We start from the raw sequence: 20,303 nt of genomic DNA, 5'->3' as shown, positions 1-20,303 counted from the left end.
CTACTGATTGTAGTTCAAATTCTTTTTAACATTAAACTTTGTAATTCACAAAGCCTTTTTATTCTTATTACTTTACCTAATCGCTAATGCTAGACATGAAAAGATATTATCTTGTATACGGCAACTCCCTTGCCTCAAATCATGCAACCTAAAAGTCAATACTATGACTGGAATGAGATTTTCAGTGCTGATTCATTGCTTTTTAACAATTCACACTCTACAGATATCTTTTTTACATATTCTTCAGAAAAAAAAATCTGTATTTCAATTTACATTGGTTGAATGCTGGACTGCAACCTTAGAAGAAATTATGGGATAGTTTCAGCACTTTGGCCCAGGTTAGGAGTGGGGAAAAAAAAAATAATCCTATGATAGAAGAACCTCATTAAAACTGGGAGACAGTTTGAAGTTGCTAAATAATATGTGTAGGCAAACTTGGTTGCAGAGGTGCGATATTCTTTGGACTTAAAAATAAACGAACAAAAAAGCATGTTAAGGCAGCTTTAAAAGGAGTTCTTCTTACTGCGTATTTTTTTCTACAGATTACACCATTGTATGTCACTGGTGAGGTCTCTCAGACACTACTGAAGCCTTACAAAAAAAATGAAGATTCCTTAATCACCTCAAATTTAATTGCCTTTATAAACAAATACTTTAAGAATTACCTGTGGTTTTTCATCTTTCTCTCCACCAACACACACACACACACACACACAGAGAGAGAGAGAGAGAGATGATATAACCCTATACTTTTGTCTTTCCCCAAGAAAGATGAGAGATGACGATATAGCAGACCTAGAACAAAAGGGAAGCACATATCAGCTCAGATTGCCGTTCTATAAAGTACCAGATTTGTGTGAATAACAACCTATTGCAGAGAATCTGTAACAGGGAAATATTAAGAAAAGGGTAACACTGAGATGCTAGTCAATATTACATATCTTTAAATTCCTTAAAATAATCTAATATAACAGTGTCATCCAGTGTTAAGAGTTATCAGACCAGCCAGGCACAGTGGCCCACACCTGTAATCCCAGAACTTTGGGAGGCCAAGGAAGGTGGATCACTTGGGGTCAGGCAGATCACTTTAGGTCGGGTGGTTGAGACCAGTCTGGCCAACATGGCAAAGCCTTGTCACTACTAAAAATACAAAAATTAGCTGGGCATGGTGGCTTACACCTGTAATCCTAGCTATTTGGGAGGAGGCTGAGGCATGAGAATCACTTGAACTCAGGAGGCGGAGGCTGCAGTGAGCAGAGATGGCACAACTGTGCTCCAGCCTGGGAGAGCGAGTCTGTGTCTCAAAATAAATAAATTAATTAATTTAAAAAATCAGCCCTAGGGTAGCAGACAAAATTATGTAACAGAAACCTTTTACTACATCTTGAATAGTTCCTGCTACCAATTATTAAGTACTTTTCAAGTATTAATTGCTGAAGGTCCTGGGTCACATTCTCAACCAGTTCTAACAGCATTCCATAGGAAGTAGACACTAGCATACTCATTAGAATACTCTCACAGCTGTGAAAGAGGACTTGGCTGAAAGGAGTTATGTAACTTATCTGAGTATCATGAAAAAACGTTGTTGAGCAGGAATGCAAGTCCAGGTCTGTCAAGCTTTGATCCTTATGTCCTTAACCACTGGGAAATTCTTAACAACAGAGAAATGAATCCTCAGTCTTCTCAGTAAGAAGGTGAAGGGAATGTCTATAGAATTCTATTATTATTCCTCTTCTGGGAAACATTCTTGACTTACTCTAATAGTTTTCTTGAGATTCATGCTGTGTAGTTTTTCTTTAAATAGGTATTTTGACTCTATAATTTTTTTGTTTGCATAAAGAAACATGGAGCCATAACATATTGATCCCACTCTCCAGTGAATAGGAATTTTAAAGAAGTATCAGTGTTATTTCCCTTCCTCTTCCACCACCTCCTCCTCCTCTTCCTCCTCTTCTTCCTCTTCCTCTTCTCTCTTCTTTCTGTGGAGACAGAGTCTAGCTATGTTGTCCAGGCTAGAGTGCAGTGGCTATTCATAGGCATGATTATCGCACACGGGAGCTTCAAGTTCTTGGCCTCAAGCAGCCCTCCTGACTCAGCTTTCCAAGTAGCTGGGATTACAGCACCATCAGTATTATTTCTTATAATGAAGCGAAAAGAAATTGTTCTCCAACTAGTATATTCTTTCACTACTCCAAAATCACATATTTGCATGTATGTGGGCTGACTACTGCTATATAGAATCCTCTAAGTCACGACAAAGAGAAAGATTTCCTAAAAAATTACTTTTTTCCCCAAAACTCTAGGAGCAGACCACAAAATATATATTAGCAGTACTTACACTAGTTCAGTGTTTCTCAATCTTTTTTGAATATGAACCACAGTAAGAAACACATTTTACACGTTCTGAACATTTCAAATCTATTCTAGCCAAGCGCATCTATTCTAATTTAATTATAGGCATGTATCCATATATGTATAAATAATTGTTGCAACCAACTAAATTGATTTCATGACCCTTTGATATGTTTGATCAACAGCTTCAAAAAAACATTGTCCCCACTAATAGCTACTAAAATAACACATTCAATAAGTTTGTGGCAAGATATTTTGTCTCCAGTGTCACATATGTAATGGATTCTGCATTATAAAATATGAAATACTTTGTTTATTCCAAAGAACAAAGTACAAAATAGGTAAATTCTATAGAGCAGCAATCTTATGTTTTGATCACTTCATGCAACACTGCCTCTTATATATTAAGTGCCCAGTGACATTTTTAAACTTTTCATTACAGTGTATTTACATACAGAAAAAATAATACACATTTCAGTGAACATTTACTTTATTGGGTGAATGAATGATTCGTATATTCAAAGAATACAAATTAAATCTTTGAAAATATACTTCCCCATCACTTTAGACAAACAGAATGCTTTGCATATGTAAGAGTTGACCTCATTATTCCTGATCTTTTATTCTTGTTTCGCAAGTTTTTACCAATATAAACAAGGGTGAATTAGATCGTAGAATGAAATTGTATTGTCTAAAAACAGTAGTCATATTCTTTCAATAGTTATGGAGATTATGTGATCCAAAAAGATTTGAAGAGATCTAACTTTGAATTTTCTGGGCTTTATGGCTTTATTGTGTTCCTATCTGTGTAAATATAACTGACTCAGCACCCATATCCTCCTGTCAGTAGCATGTACCAAAAACAACACAAAACCAGGGACAGGACGGTAGTACTTCAGCTGCAGAATGACATTGTTCTATGTTTTTTATGACTGTGGAACTACAGTGGTGCTTGTTGAAGTTGCTTTTATCAGTTAAAGTTACTCTTCTTTAGAAGTCAGGCCTGGGAACTGAGCATGTGAACAATTAGTAGTGGGAATGTTTTGAAATGAAATCAGGTCCTCTACACTAAATTACTGTCTATGAATCAACCTTGTATGTTTCTATATGGAAAAATTTTAATTGGGCTATGAGGAATGAAAGATTGGATTGGAATTCAAAATCACTTGATGTTTGTAAGAAAAAAAAATTATTTGTAAAAGACATCGTTTGTCCAGGAAGCTGTGACTAGGTCAGTTTGGTTTGATTTGAGAAATCCTATAAAGCAATAGTCTCAAACCCAGAAAAGCGTACCCTTAAGTGTGTTCCAGGATTTTCCAGGGGGTACACAGACATGGATATTTTATCTGAAGTTCTCAAGTTTCAAAGGCACCCTTTCTGAAATTTGGTCTACCCTGAGACACTGAAGCTTGCTGCTCCTGGTTTTTCCACCTTTTCTGTTACCACCATATTTCCCTTATTTTAAAAATGTAAACGGTAACCTTCATCAGTGTTGCTATGATGCATTGCTCAGGATGTAAAAAGTTGAGAATGGGCAACAGTGAACTGGCTAAAGAAAAAGATAATTTGGGAATACGTTGCAGCTGAAATGAAAGGTTAAGTAAATTAATAAATGTTAAAAATGGCCGTGTGCACTTTGGGAGGCCGAGGTGGGTGGATCACCCGAGGTCAGGAATTCAAGACCAGCCTGACCAACATGGTGAAACCTTGTCTCTACTAAACATACAAAAATTAGCCAGGCATGGTGGTGTGCACCTGTAATCCTAGCTACTAGGGAGACTGAGGCAGGAGAATTACTTGAACCCGGGAGGCGGAGGTTGCAGTAAGCCGAGATTGGCCAGTCCATTCCAGCCTGGGTGACAGAGCAAGACTCCGTCTCAAAAAAAAGTACCAGCAGCTGGGTATGAACTACTGAGAGGCAACATTCACATTCATCTATGCTACATATTTATGGCAAAATCTCTCTCTCTGACTCATTAATTTTTTTAAAAACTTAATTATAATAACATTGATAAATCATTTGAACAATGGAAACATTTTTCTTTTCTTTTTTTTTTTTTTGATTCAGAGTAATTTATTATCCTTTCTTGTCCCCAGGAAAAAGGTTTAAAATAAAATCATGATTCTAAAATGGTCATAGCAATAATCAAATGCTACAAATTAGTTATTTCAAAAAATTAGAACTGTATACGTTTAACGTGTTATTCCTCCTTTGCACCTAAAAGCTGATGCTTCTTAAAATTGTACTTCATCTTAGAATCAAGAAAATAGATCATTAATTTATAATAGATATACTACTTCAGTCCCACCCATTGCCAGCATACCACTCACATCATCACTTTTAAGCAAACTTTTGCAGTACTCAAAACTACACATATTGACATAGACAGTAAGTCACCTCAACCAACTACCCAAGTTTAACTAGCAAATATTATGTACAGTATGCTGAGATTATAATAAACACAGAAGATTCAGGATTTCTAGAATACTGAACAAGAGGTGTTTGTGGCATTGAGAGTACTGTGATAACCTGTAGTACCCTTTAAACTGCTTTAAAATTTTACAATGAAATCAGTGCTATTTATTTCATGTTTATTTCATAGAGAGTTTTTGTCAAGTTTATCAGTTTTAAAATGATTAAGTCATAATCACTATTTAAAGACAAATTTTCCTCTCAAACTAATATTTTCCATTCTGCTACCTACGGTTTGGCTTATCCTTTGGTCTGATAGCCATACTTTATTTCACAGGACTATACAAGTATGTACTATGTACAAAACATTTTCAAGTTTGCTTTCAAATGATACCTACAAAGAGTAGATCAAGTTTTCAAGTTTACAGAACACTATACTACAGCAATTTACCACTATAAATATGTCTTAATACTGTTTATTCCATTCTATTTAGATTGCAACACTAACAAAATTCTTAATGCATATGTCCCCACCACCTGTACTTTCCCTACATTATCATTTTGACACTTACATAGAAACAACTCAATTCAGCAACCAAGTTTTGCAACCAGTGTTGCTACCAAATAGTGATGCATCAGATCCCAATTCTCATGAGTATTCACGTATTAAAAGAGTACATTATTTACCTAAGACTGAAGGACTGTGCCTTACTTTATAAAAAAGCAAAGATAGCCACATCAATTTAATTCCATATATATGATACTATCTATTCAATATATTAAAAATTGTAATAAACATAATAATCAAACTAGTGCTCCAAACTTATGCTGTTCACATGGAAGACACCACAAAAGAAGACATAATACAGAGACTGCCTTACAATAAGAAGTACAAATTCTTTCTATAAAGATGGAGAAATAAAAGGACAAATCTAGTTGTCTAAAAGACAATGCACTGTACACAGTTTATTTACAGTTTTGTACACTGTCTTAATGTGAATGGGACTGCTTTTCTACTTCAGCCATTTTTAACCAAAGCAAAATAACCTAAGTAATACAAAGTGTTAAAATACAGCATAAAGATACAAAAACAGACATACTAATTCTAGTTAGGAATGTAATTATGATGTTACATTTTTTATAATCCACAATTATGTTTAGGAAATCACACAAACATAGATCACCGATTTGAATGAAATGCATAAATTTGTAGCAAAGCTTTGTAGTTACAAAAAACAAAAAAAATTACCAAAGAATGCACAAAAGTAATGTTTATTCCACCTTTGTGTCATATTCCTGGATCCTTCACCAATGTTATATGAGGAAAAAAACAAAAGCAAAACAAATCAAAAACTGAAATCAGCATCACTAATATTATCAAGTAGGGAAACAAACAAATTAAAATCTATCAGCCATCAGCAAAAGTACAACAAAGACAATGCTGTAAAAAGAAACAAAGAAAATTGCTAGAAAACTGTATGCATCATAATCTTTCAAACCAGCAAAATATGCTCATGCATACAATGGAACAACAGAATTTTTTTTCCTGTAAAGTATAGAAATGCCAAGTTGTTTTTTGACTACTATGGATAGGTAAAATCTGTATGTAATTAATGGTAATTCTACTGAACTATTACAGAGTGGGCCAGGAACACATTTATGGATTCTGGGGATGCATACTGTAATTCTTTGATTGGGATAGCAGAAACTCTAGCCAAAAAAAGAAAAAAAAATGAACGCAGAAGTACAAGACAAAGGCAAATGAGACTTCTCTTATATCTTAGTAACATTTAGATGGAAATCAAATTTAAATGCAGTCCACTCTGCTTTTTGAAGAGGCTTTGGTTCAGCTCCCAAATCTCGATTGCTTAACGCAGTCTCCTATGAGACTACACAGAAGGTGTCTTCTTAAACAACAAACCTGTTTTTAGTAGTGGAGCCGCTCTTAGTAGCTGTGTCTGCGTGGGACTGATAACCAATCACTATCTCTGGAGGAAGTCCTAACCTTTCCTTGTTATACTCTCCCTATATGTGTAACAGCTTCTCTGTTTTCACATTCAGTAGTCCATATTGCTATCTTATCACCTTTAGCTCTAACATTAACAACAGCGCCACATACATCATCACTGTAGTCATCAGAAGATTGTCCAATAAGGCACAGAAGTGTCTCTAGCCAAAAGCGATCGAGGTCACTTTGTCTCTGCTGTTTGTTCAATGTAATTAGCCATCGTCCTCCCCATTTGTTTTTCTCATCTTCCCACATAGTCTCAATACCATCCTTAAAAAGTGAGTAGTCAGAGCCAGGCATTAAATTACTAGACAACTGTATATGGTTTTACAGAGCCCAAAAGTCTTCAACAGTATCAAACTTAGAGATCAGCCACAGCAGGTTTGCTTGCCAAGTTTTGCTTTTTTCATTTTTGAAAAACCAGAGTGCCCATCTGTTCTGTAGGGGATGTTTAATATAGTGTTCTGGGTTAGCAACCTCCCGATGAGATTCCGTTTTCTCCTCTTCTGTAGTTGGGGAATTAGGAGTAGGGGTGGCTTCCGGTTTGATTTTTCTGATAAAAGTGAGGCTGAGGCCGGGTGCGGTGGCTCATGCCTGTAATCCCAGCACTTTAGGAGGCGGAGGCAGGTGGATCACTTGAGATCAGGAGTTCAAGACCAGCCTGATCAACATGGTGAAACCCCATCTCTACTAAAAACACAAAATTAGGGTGTGGTGGCGCTCTCCTGTAATCCCAGCTACTTTGGATGCTGAGGCAGGAGAATCACTTGAAACCGGGAGGCACTCCAGCCTGGGCAACAAGAGAAAAACTCTGTCTCAAAAAATAAAAATGAATAAAAAAATAAAAAAAGAGGCTGGTTTTACTGATGATTTAGGTGATAAGGAGGACATGTTCGATCATTAGGATAAGCTCAATCTAGAGCTCCATATCCTTGAAGTATTTCACAAAATGCATTTTAAATCTACACTTGATACTGTACCAGTGTCAGACATTTTATTCCTTGCAACTATTAAACTGTTGATATTAAAAATTTCAAATAACAGCTTTATAATATTCAAGATGCCATAGTTTTAAAAAAGATTTCATGGAATGTGCGACCAAAAAAAATATTTTGAGAATAGAGATATAAAGGAGTAGAGAAACATGAATTTGTTTTTTATCTTTTTTTTTTTTTTTTTTTTTTTGAGACAGAGTCTCGCTGTCATCCAGGCTGGAGGGCGGTGGTGCGATCTCGGCTCACTGCAAGCTCCACCTCCTGGGTTCACGCCATTCTCCTGCCTCAGCCTCCCAAGTAGCTGGGACTACAGGCACCTGCCACCACGCCTGGCTAATTTTTTTGTATTTTTAGTAGAGACAGGGTTTCACCGTGTTAGCCAGGATGGTCTCGATTTCCTGACCTCGTGATCCGCCCGTCTCGGCCTCCCAAAGTGCTAGAATTACAGGCGTGAGCCACGGCGCCCGGAAAAACATGAATTTGTAAAGCAGCTTAGGGCTTCAGGCATGCAGGGTTTGAGAGCTAAAGAATTTGCAATTCATCCTCAAGACACTGAAACTCTAAAGTGCCAATCAGCTTACACTTTGTTAGTCTACTGGATTTCAAATTAAGAAAATGTATTTCTTTGCGAATATCAAACAGACATTTTATTAACTGAAGAAAGCGCTTCATTCTTTCCCATTATTTTTGTTTATGGAGGTTTAATGCATTAGACCATCACTGTTTCTAATGTTTCTGAGAAATAGTGTATTAGAAATTTTATTAATGGCATGGTACCAAGGCACAAAGATATGTAATTTGTTAAAACTCGAAACACTTGGTATCTTCATACTAAAATCCATCCCTCTTATTTATTATAAATTAGAATATTTTTATTGTCTGGACGGATGTATTATAAATTTTTTTTAGATGTGGCATTGTTTCCTTAATAAAATCATAGAAAAACAAACAAAAGCAATATAAAGCCCAGGGAAAAGGAGGTCTTCCTTCTCTAATGGCAGGGGTTTCCAATGCCCTTGGTACCCTCTATTGAAGCTTGAAAACCCTGCCTTTGACCAATATCTCTCGGTCATTCTATGCTTTTTTCGTCGTACACTCAGTAGACTAATCAAAAGAAAATCCAGTCACAAATACTGCAGATAGTTCTCTACCCAAATTTTTTTACAATACATTTCCTCCTCACTGTAAAAGCTCATTGTTTATTGTCGTCATGACAATAAGGCCTATCACTTACTGTCATGATTTCAGCTTTCCATGTGCTTTCATCATACTTTCCCTCTGATTTTCCTTTGGTTTGCATTAATAAAATAATTGAAAGATTTAGGTATAATCTCCTTTTGTAATGTTCTATATGCCCAGCAATTGAAATCTCCTTTGAAGAAATAAATAGTCTCCTATAAATAAGAACTTGCTTTGAAATAGCACATTTGTGACAAAATGAATAATCTTTATCCCTAATTTACTAAGATATATCAAGACTTTGGCAATATGAGGGACTAAGGAAAGAAAGAAAAATATATATTTGACCTAGTTTTGGTTTCATCAATTTTATTAAGATGCTAAGAACACAATTTTTATTAGAAGTGAACCCACAGGTTACCTTTGATCACCTTGCTTTTTTAGAAACTTAAAAAATTGGCTGGGTACCCTGACTCACGCCGGTAATCCCAGCACTTTGGGAGGCCAAGGCAAGAGAATCACTTGAGCCCACGAGTTTGAGACCAGCTTGGGCAACATGACAATAACCTGTCTCTATAAAAAATAAAAAATTAGCCAAAAAATAAAAAAATGTGCCTGTAGTTCCAGCTAGTCATGTGACTGAGGCAGGAGGATGGCTTGAGCCTAGAGGTTGAGGCTGCTGTGAACAGAGATCTGCACTCCAGCCTGGGTGACAAAGGGACACCCTGTTTCAAATAAAATAATAATAGAATAAAATAACAAGAAACATAAAAAATTTAGATTCAATCCTTGTTCTGTATTCTATGGATGATCCAGTTATGCTCATAAGATTTCTGTGGATTTCCAGGGGACTTAAGTCACCTCTAGCTTCAATTTCCTGTCTCAGCTGAATTCTTATCGTTCCCCCGAATCGTATGAAAGTTCTTTCCTTGGTCATGGCGTCCACCCAAATATAGATCTCTGTCATTTCCTTAATGTCTTCACCCCCTTAGAGGTACACACAAAACTGACTACCGTTTTAAGGAATTGGAGTGTTAAACTTTGGTATGCAAATAATTTGAAATGCAAAATATACCACTTACTCTTTAAAATTGTTTTACTACATTGCTAAATCACCCTTGCCATCTTGCCTATGACCTCTTTTTCTTGCCCTTGCTTTCAGGATGAGAAAATCCTTTCGTCTATATGTTTGTATGTCTTTATATTAAAAAAGATGAAAAAATATCACCACTTTGTTAATAAAATTTATATCAGATAATAAAACCCGGGACAGATCACAAATTTTATGTAGACGTTTCTGTGTTTTCAAAATCATTATACCAAGCATCTATCATAGGAGCAAAGTGTGATCCACTTTAAGGCTGCAATTTTAGTGCGCTGTCCCTCAGGACCAAAGAGAATCTCATGGTTTGTTCTCTTTTCTTGTCAGTTATAGACCTTTTCTTTTTTTGCTGAAGAAAGGTTAGGCCAACCTACATAATTAAGGAAAGGAAAGGGATTGGGAGAGGGAGAGAAAAACTGGAATGTACTGTAGTTATTTGCCAGGTCCTGGAAAAGTGAATATGGACAGGGAAGGAATTATGAATTTACATTCTTTTCATCATTTTTCAGATATGCAAATAGAAGTTTTGAACTATTGAAATTTACTTTGTGCAGCTGAACTGTTTCTTTGACCCTGGCACCACTTTGAAACTGAATTACATGGTCTAGTCTTGAACCAAATTACAAAAGTATTCATTTTGAAATTTGAATGACTGGAAAATAAGGAAGGAAACAATAAGAAGAAAAGTCAATTAAATGTCCTATTTTTTCATGTGTCTGATGTTCACTACTTTATTCCCACAGATGCTCTTGTTATGATCAGTTAAGTTATTATAGCAGTACTTGCTCTTTTTCTGATAAAATATTTGTTAAATTCATTTTCTCTAACTTTTTCTCATTTCTTGAAATGCAAATTAGTGCAAATATTCTCTTTCCGTTTAACTTAGGTATAATTAGTGACTGTCTGCTATTTCATTTCTTGCTGAGAACTATTTGGGAAGTGAATTATTTAAATAAGCCGCTATAAAGTATCATTTTCTTTCTGCTTTTTATCCTCTAGTACTTGTGGAGGACAAAGAAGTAATGTAGTAATACATGTTTATTTTTCTTTTACTTTTGCATCCATTCTTTTTATAAGTTTTACTGGATTTGATACTGATATTTACCACATTTTTTATTTTATCAGGGAGTAGGACAAGAGAAATTGACCACAAATAATGCAAATGCATGCAAATTAACAGTGACACTTATTTTTTCTTCTTAATTCAGTTCCTATGTGACACAATGTCATTGTTGCCTTCCTCATGTATCTGTGATTTGCCATCAGCTTGTCATGTTTTGTTTCATGCATGTTGTGTTTGCCATATTGGTGGTCCTCTTTTGGTCGTCAAAAATTAAACCAGAGAAGTAGAGTCAAAATACTCCTGCTCATGCCAGGTAACAGAGTTTATCAAAGAGATAAACCGGAAAATAATGCAATCTGGTAGAATGATTTTACAGAGAAATTACAATATTTCCCAGTGCTTTACATTTTATTTGGAATAATGTGAAATTGGCTAAATTTCACATTAATCAAGCACCTAATCTCATATGTTATTTCAAAATTAATGAATATTATGGACAGTTACATAGCTTCTAGAGGGAAATATATAAAATATTATTTTGGATTAAGTACTTTATGTCCATCTATAATGTTATTGAATTTAATGTTTTGCTTTAATCATGGTGAGATTTGTAAACTACTTTTGTTGTCATGACGGTTATGAAAAATAGTTTAATTTTCTAAAAGTTATATGTAATGATGGTTTCAGTTAGCTTTTGCTGAAAAACAAAACAAAACAAAACAAAAAACCTTTGCCCAAAACTTAATAGCTTAAAACCACAAGCATTCATTTTCTCAACTTTGTTCAGTAGGCAGTTTTCCTTGTTTATACAAACTGACCTGGGGCTGGATAACCTAGAATATCTTAACATACATGTCTAAGTTGGTATGATGGTTGAAATGGCACTCCATGTGGTCTCTCATCCAGTAGGAGGTTAGTCCAAGCTTGAACACGTGGTGACAGAATGGTGTCCAGTGGCAATAGAGAGCGAGTCCCAAAGTGAAAGTATTTCTCAATCCTCTGCTTAGGGGCAAGTTTACTAATGTCCCATAAACCAAAAGGAGTTACAAGGTTGAACCCGGATTCAAGTGATAAGAAATTGATTCAACTTCCCGAGTGGAGGAATAGTAAAGTCACTTTGCAAAGGGAAATACAGCAATGGGAAAAATTTGCAAGCTACCACAAAGACTATCTTTATTTCTTGTCTTAATAATTTTATAGCTCTTCTTTATTTTGTAGTTTACTAATAACAGTCTCTCTGAAAGACTGAACTGTGATTGTATGCATTTGTTTTTAAAGGAGTGAACATTTGTTAGTTAAATTTAATAAAATTAATTTTATTTTTAAAATTCAAAATCAGATAAAATTTCTAGATTTTTGCTATTCCATGTTTACAACAGAATTTTGAATGGCTTTTGAAGATATAGAAAACCTCATTGAGATTTTTGAAAAGTCTTGGTTTAGGGACATTGATGCCTTCCCGTAATTTTAAAATAAGCAATATAAGTATCAGAAATATTGCATGCTGTGGTCATATCAAAAAATGTTATTTCTGTGGCATTAATGTTAATTCCAAGGCATCTGTCATGCTAACCATTGTTCATTCTTTTGAATTCATGTTTTGTTGTTCATAGTATAGTTATATTGGTAGATTAGTTGTTACATTGATTGCCCTATAAAGACTTAACATTTGACTTAATGTTATATTAAAATGAATATCAGTAAAATAATATATGTACCAAATCTATTTTGTCTACCATCTTTACACATTAAAACACTGTAAGTTAAGCAATATTATTGTAATGCCCTGTGTATGCTGTTTACATCAATACTCAATTAATATTAAAGATTTTCATGTAATCATCATAGTCTTATCTTCCCCAAATTTTAATTTATTGATAATTTTGCTAAGTCTACAGACCTCTGAAACTTGATTCTCTTTTCTTTTCTACTTTAAGCAATGTCTTACTGCTGTAATGTAACCAAATTATATCCATAATTAATGCAAAACTAGGTGTGCTATTTCTGGAATTACCATTGAATGATTTCAGTTTTCATTTTACACAGTTAAAATAGCCTTATAGTTTTCAAATGGAGTCACAGAGAATATTTACTAAATACTTTGATCCCTTTTTCAGGAGGTGAAATAAATTCCACGAATAATGCATTACCATAGCTATGGCATGTAAAGCTACATGAACCTGAGCAATATTTATTTTACTTTTCTGTTATAAAAATACTTTCATTTCATTTTCATTTTCTTAGAGACACTCTGTTGCCCAGGCTGGATTGCAGTGGTGTGATCATGACTCACTGTAGCCTTGACCCCTGGGCTCAAGTGATCCTCCAACCTCAGCCTCCTAAGTAGCTGGGTCCACAGGCATGTGCCACCATGCCTGGCTAATTTTTGTACTTTTTGTAGAGACAAAGTTTTACTATATTGCCCAGGCTGGTCTCAAACTCATGGGCTCAAGCAATCCTTCTGCCTCCACATCCCAAAGTGATGGTATTACAGGTGTGCACCACCACACCTGGCCTTTTTAATTTTTTAAAATTTTCTTTACTTTTTTGTGTAGACGGTATTTACCATGTTGCCTAGGCTTGTGTCGAACTCCTGGGCTCAAGCGATCCTCCTACCTCAGCCTCCCAGAGTCCTGGAATTACAAGTGGGGGCTACAACATCCAGCCCCTATATTTTCATTTGAAAATAGGAATGCTGAATCATTTATAGGTGGCCTTATGATTTCATTATTCTTTTTTTCACAAATGTAAAGCCATTATTAAAAAATAGCAAACTGGCTGGGCATGGTGGCTCACGCCTGCAATCCTAGCACTTTGGGAGGCCGAGGCAGGAGGATCACTTGAGGTCAGGAGTTCGAGGCTAGTTTGGCCAACATGGTGAACCCCTATCTCTACTAAAAATAGAAAAATTAGCTGGGCTTGGTGGCGGGTGCCTATAATCCTAGCCACTCGGCAGACTGTAGCAGGAGAATGGCCTGATCCCGGGGAATGGAGGTTGCAGTGAGCCGAGATCACGCCAGTTCACTCCAGCCTGGGCAACAATATATATCAATATACGTATGTATGTAGATAGATATTTGATATTTTGATATCTATATATATAGAGAGATATTGTGCTATTTAGAAATTGGCTATTATTTTCACTAAAAACCAAGAAGACACTGGTGTTTCAAGATGTCATCACTGAAGAGTTAGGCTTTGCTGGAAGTTTTTTAGAGTCATTCGGTTGTAATATTTTGGACAAATTTTAGTTTGGCATTTGTAAGAATCCACTGACATATTTTTTTCTGAAGCAATGTTTGTCTTTTTCTGCAAGTAGTTCGAGTTTATCCTAGGACTTCTAGTCTATGAACATCCAGCTCTTGTGTGTTGGTATGTGTGTATAGTACAGGTTTTTAAAGATATCTATGTCCTTTGTAATATATGTAATTTATAATCTTGATATTTAATTTTTGTGGGATTGTTGAAAAGTTACATTTTATCTTCAAAGTAACCTTAACCTCCCATATTTCATAAATGCATGTATTTTTCATGCTCATTTCATGTAACTTTTATTTAAGGTTAACTATTTTCTCTTATGTAATGTTTCCTATTATGCTTTGCCTGTTAGTTAATTTAAGGATGCGTTGAGATGCGTTACTCTCTGTAGAAACTGCTTCTGACATGTTTGGAAATTTAATATAGGTTTATTTTCTTTTATATTTATGATATTTTATTTCACCAACTATCGCAGGTAAAAGTGGGCAGGTAATGTATGAGGAGGTTAATGGCCTTTGACATGGGTCTTGTAAGGTGTGAGTCACACAGAAAGAAGCAGCATGCTAGAGCAAAGGACACCCTGAGCAAGTGCTCAGTGTAAGAAGCACGAATATGACTGAGACTGGAAAGAAAGTTTGGGGTCATGTTAGTTCTCTCAATGAAATTGAAAAGAAAATTCAGATATTGCTTACTGAGAAATAGAGAGCCCTTTTTTTGAGCATTTAAGTGACGTCATCAGAATTGTATTTAGGAATAGGATTCGGTAGTTATGTCCAGAATAAATATGAGATACGTGGAAGAAAATTTAGGGTCGGTGTTTCAGTGTACTTCCTTTTAAAATATAGTATTAGTTTGGACAGGTGAAGCTTGAATCCCAGTGAGACATTTTGTTAGAAGTATTCAGCAGGCCTTTGGAAATTAAATTTCAGTAAATCATAAAGCTAAGCTAGAGGGGCAGATGAAGGAGCCAGTCAGCCACATGGGGACAGAGTCAAAGCTCTCTAAGTAAATGGCATTTGAGTGAAATCAGAGAGGGTGTAGGTCAGAACTTGGAAATGATGTTCTGGGAGGAGGAAGATGGCTTTAAGGAATGACCATCAGAGAAGTAGGAAAATTAAAGTATGGAACAAATAAATATAAAATTGATTCATTTATGTCTGTGATAGAAGCTTCTCTGAAAGAATCACGGGGCCAGTAAAATACACTTGATTTAATAAACAGAAAAAGTAAACCTATATAAGGGTGACCTGGATTAGTCAAGATTACGTGTTCAATCAATTCAAGAGAAAATTTCAAATATCCAGTGTTTTTGCAGAAATGTTTAAATTTCATGTTAGAGGGTATATTATTCTGCCTTCCTTTTGGGAAAAATTGTATTAAATGACTTTTGATTGTTAAGAGGCGTATTTGAATAAAAAAATTAATATAGCACAATAGGTTCCTCTCCCACATTTTGATTCAATTACAGTGATGCATGCACCTTTAAGTTGTAATCTTAGAGAAAGAGAAGACTTTTTAGGTCACAACGTTGTGTGAAAAAGTATTCTTTGTAAATCAGTGTAAAGAAGTTGACAGATATTTCTAAATAATTGGGGGAAAACATCAATGAACTATAAAAGAAAGGCAGCCTTGGAAAAGACAATTTGAAAATATTCAAACAGCTACAAAATTATCTTTTTCATATGAAAATATTTTCTTGATGCTTTGACTTTAAAAGTCCCCATTTTCTAAAAGAGACAGATGAATAACAAAATACTATAAAGTCGTAACTTAAAAACTATGTGTGAAATATAGCATGATAAGTAAAAATTAAAGTGAGTTTCAGGTTTCCAAAAATTGCAAGTTATTCTTCTCACCGTCTTTCCCCTTTTTCTACCTTTTGTCAAATGGGTTTGGGCCATAAATATTACCTTGAATGAATAGGGGTTTTAAATAAAATAAACTGATGGCAAGTAAAGTAAAGTTATTCTATTAGAGAAACCAAAGTTGAAGACTGAGAAATATCTGTCACCCTAGATTTCATATAAGTCAATTTGTAAGGTTGAAATTTTGTTCTTTTTGTAAAAGACTGCCATGAAATTTGGAATGGTGTAATCTATAAAACAGCAAAATAAGACGAGGGTGAATCTGAGTGTAAAACAGGTAGCATGTTATAATTAACTCCAGTAAAGGTGTTAGGCTTTTCAACAATTTTTTTTTTCTCTTTTTGTGATTTGAATCCCTACCGAGGTTGAAATTGTATTATAAACTCCAATAATCCTATACTTTTATCAGAAAAATGTATCAGCTCAGTGAAGAAGAGGAGATTATATAAAGAGAGATAGATGTAGACTCTTAGCTTAAATAATATATACAGTGGGGAATCAGATACGTAAATCTCAACAAGGAAGTTGTACGTGTTAATGCCAAACTAGATACATTGACCGAGCACATATGAAGCATCTAATAAATAGATGACAAGGATGAGAGGATAGGATAGGGATAATTGATGATGATGATAATGATGATGATGATGATGATGATGACGATGATGATGATGATGATGATGATTTTCTTGTGTTTCTAAGTCGATTCTCACATCATAAGTGGGGGTGTGGAATCTTACTCATATATACGAGCTTTCTGGCTATATCTTTTCTGGTTGGAGGCTGGCTGCATCTTCACTCTACCTCCTTCTTGAACATTATCTTCTAAATCTACTCTTATTTGGCCACCTTTAAGATTCATCTGGTAAGGGGTTAATATCCAGAATATATAAGGAACTCACACAACTCAATAGCAAGGAAACAAATAGCCTGATTAGAAAATGGGCAGAGGACCTGAATAGAAATTTCTCAAATGAAGACATACGTATGGCTAAGAGATAAATTTTTAAAATGATCATCACTAATCATCAGGGAAATGCAAAATTAAACCACATTATACTCTCATACGATCTCATACGACCAACATTCTCATAACTTCCATCTAGCGATTACTTATTGTGAGGCACTCCCAAGTTTAAAACCTTTCCATACCTATGTCATGCTATTTAATCTTCATAACAATCTTACAAATACAATTAAAAAGTTATTTTTAGGCAACAAAATAAAAAAGTAGATGGCCTTAGTAATGTGGCCAAGGTCATACAGTAAGTAGCATACCTGGGAATATGAACTATACTGTATTGACTTCAGAACGCAAGCTTTATTTTTTTCTCTTTACCTACCTAAATTCTTCCCTTCCTCATTCCCTTCCTCCCTCCCTCTCTTCCTTCCTTTCTCCCTCCTTTCTTCCTCCCTGTCTCTCTCTTTGTTCTTTCCTTCCTCCTTCCCTCCCTTTATTCTTCCCTTTATGACTTCCTTTCTTCTTTTTTCCTTTCTTCCTTCCTTCCTGTATTTAGCTGTAGAGTTTTGTTCTTTTAAAATTAAAATATGTATATATGTACAGTGAAATACACAACTTTGAAACATAATTCATAAGTATACATCCTTGTAATTCACATCACAATCAAAATGTTGCTATTTCCTAAAGCCCACTTCAGTCAGGTCTCACCCTGCCAATCCCAAGCAATTACTATTCAAACACTTCAGACTTGCAAAACCATAGATCAATTTTGCCTACTCTTGGTCTTTGTAAAAATGAAGTCATAGTGTATATTCTTGTGTTTTTTTAATCTTAGAAAAATATATTTCATCCATGTTTGATCATTCAGCAGTGCATTACTTATTATTGATGAGTAGTATTTTATTGTAAGAATGTATCAAAATTTATTAATAAATAAAGATACTATATTCTTTTTCTTCGGAAATAAATTCAGTACTCTTGGGTGAATACATAGTAGATAAATTTCTTGGTCATAGAGTAGGCACAGTTTTAACTTTATAAGAAACGATGAGTTTTTTTAAGTGGTTGTATTTTTTACAATACTACCAGTAGCATATAAAGAGATCCCATTGCTCTACAACCTTGCCAACACTTAGTATTATTAGTCTGTTTAGCTTTTTAAAGAAGTATGTGTGGGATTTCTTTGTGGTTGTCAGAGACATTCACATTTCCCTGATGGCAAATGATGTTGAGCACTCTTTTATGTGCTTACTGGCTATTTATATATCTTTTCTTGCGAATTGCATTTTTAAATTTTTGTTCATTATTATTGGATTTTGTGCCTTTCCTACTGTAATTTGTAGGAATTGTTTATATATTCTTGATACAAATCCTTTCTCAGATATATATGTTGTGAATATATTTAATGAGTCTACATTATGTCTATTCCTTTATCTAATAATGTTTGTTTTTGAGCAGAGGTTTTAATAAAGTCCAATTTCATGTTTAACTTTTATGGACAGTGCTTTCTGTGTTCTGAGAAATCTTTGACTACCTGAAATTTGTAAATATTTTGTACCGTGTTTTCTCCTAGAAGCTTTATAGCTGTATCTTTTATGTAGAGGCCTATGAACCATTTCAAATTAGTTGATGTGCATGGTTTGAGGGTAATTGATGTGTACTTCTTCCATACTCAATTCCATTTGTTTAAAAGACTTTTCTTTCTCCATTGAATTGCTTTGGCAACTTTGTTGAAAATCAATTTATGTTACAAGTTGGGGTCTTTTTCTGGAGTCGGTTCAATTGACCTATATGTCTTTCCTTATACCAATATAATACTCTCTTGATAGTAGTAAATTCTGAAATCAAGTTTTACAGTTGATATTGAAGTCAAGTAGTGTAAGATATGCAAATATTTTTTCAAGATTGTTTGAACTGTTCTGGGTTCTTTTTAGTTCCATTTAAAAATGTTGATTTCTACAAGATCACACACACCCACACACACCAGTTAGAATTTGATCAGTATTCCATTGACTCCATTGGTCAATTTGTGGGAACATTAACATTTGTAACAGTATTTTGTCATCCAATACATTGACATATTATATTTATCCATGTAATTAGGCTTCATTAATTCCTTTCAGAAATATTTTATAATTTTCAATGACAGATCCTGCTTATATTTGTTGAAATTTTGTTCTGAGTATATAAAATTTTTAATGTCATGATAAATGTTATTAAGTTTAAATATTCTTGCTCACTTTTAGTTACCAATATATAGAAATACAAGTGACTTTGGCATACTGATGGTATATTTTATAGCACTGTTAAGTTCACTTTTGTTTCTAATTGTAGTGTTGGGAATTATGTAAAATTTTTTCTGTAAATTATCTTGTCTACAAATGAAATAGTTTTTTCAAACTTAGTATTATGTATTTTATTCTTCTTTACTCATGCTGGGTGAGGCCTGACTACAATATTGAATAGGAATGACAAAAGAAGATATCTTTATCTTACTTCCAATCTAAAAGGAAATTTTAGTCTTTTCTCTTCAGTATGATATTCGTATTTACAGTAGAATTTTCATAGGAATGCATCACTGTGAAGAAAGTTCCTTATATAACTAGTGAACTGAAAGTATTTATCATGAATATGTTTTAAATTTTGTCAAATTATCTTTCTGTATCTATTAAAATAATCTTTTTATTTGCTCATTTTGTCATCTGTAATATTATGAATTATATTAATTCACAATAAATATTTAAATCATCTTACATTCCTGGGATAAATTCCACTTGATCATGATAACTTCTTATTTATTGCTAGGACCGTTTTGTTAATATTTGGTAAGAATATTTTGTGACTTCATTTTATTGCAAGACTTTTTTGTAGTTGTATTATCACCATTCATTCTCCCTCCTAAAATGAGTGGCAAAGTCTTCTCCTTATTTTCTGAAAGAGTTGGTCTAAAAGTTTGAAATAGTTTCCCAACAAAGCCACTTGTGCTTATACTTTTCATTATTGATAAGGTTTTAAATTACCAACTGAGCTTTCTTCCCAGCAATAGCCATTTAAATGGATCAGATATAGCTACTTAGATGTTCTATTTCTTTTTATGTCGGTTTTGG

At 34.4% G+C, this 20,303-nt stretch overlaps 1 protein-coding gene and 1 pseudogene across 1 annotated transcript in view; one reads left to right on the top strand and one right to left on the bottom strand.

Annotated features, from left to right (window-relative positions):
- The window catches only part of SGCZ (sarcoglycan zeta), a 242,505-nt gene that overhangs the window by 9,843 nt on the left and 212,359 nt on the right, over positions 1–20,303 (top strand). The window lies entirely within an intron of this gene.
- On the bottom strand, positions 6,670–7,315 carry LOC100936671 (eukaryotic translation initiation factor 4E-like; annotated as a pseudogene).

Source organism: Pongo abelii, chromosome 7 (assembly GCF_028885655.2).
Source record: "Pongo abelii isolate AG06213 chromosome 7, NHGRI_mPonAbe1-v2.0_pri, whole genome shotgun sequence".
Classification (NCBI taxonomy): domain Eukaryota; kingdom Metazoa; phylum Chordata; class Mammalia; order Primates; family Hominidae; genus Pongo; species Pongo abelii.
The sequence above is the reverse complement of the archived record's forward strand: the minus strand, read 5'-3'. Positions and strand labels throughout refer to the sequence as shown.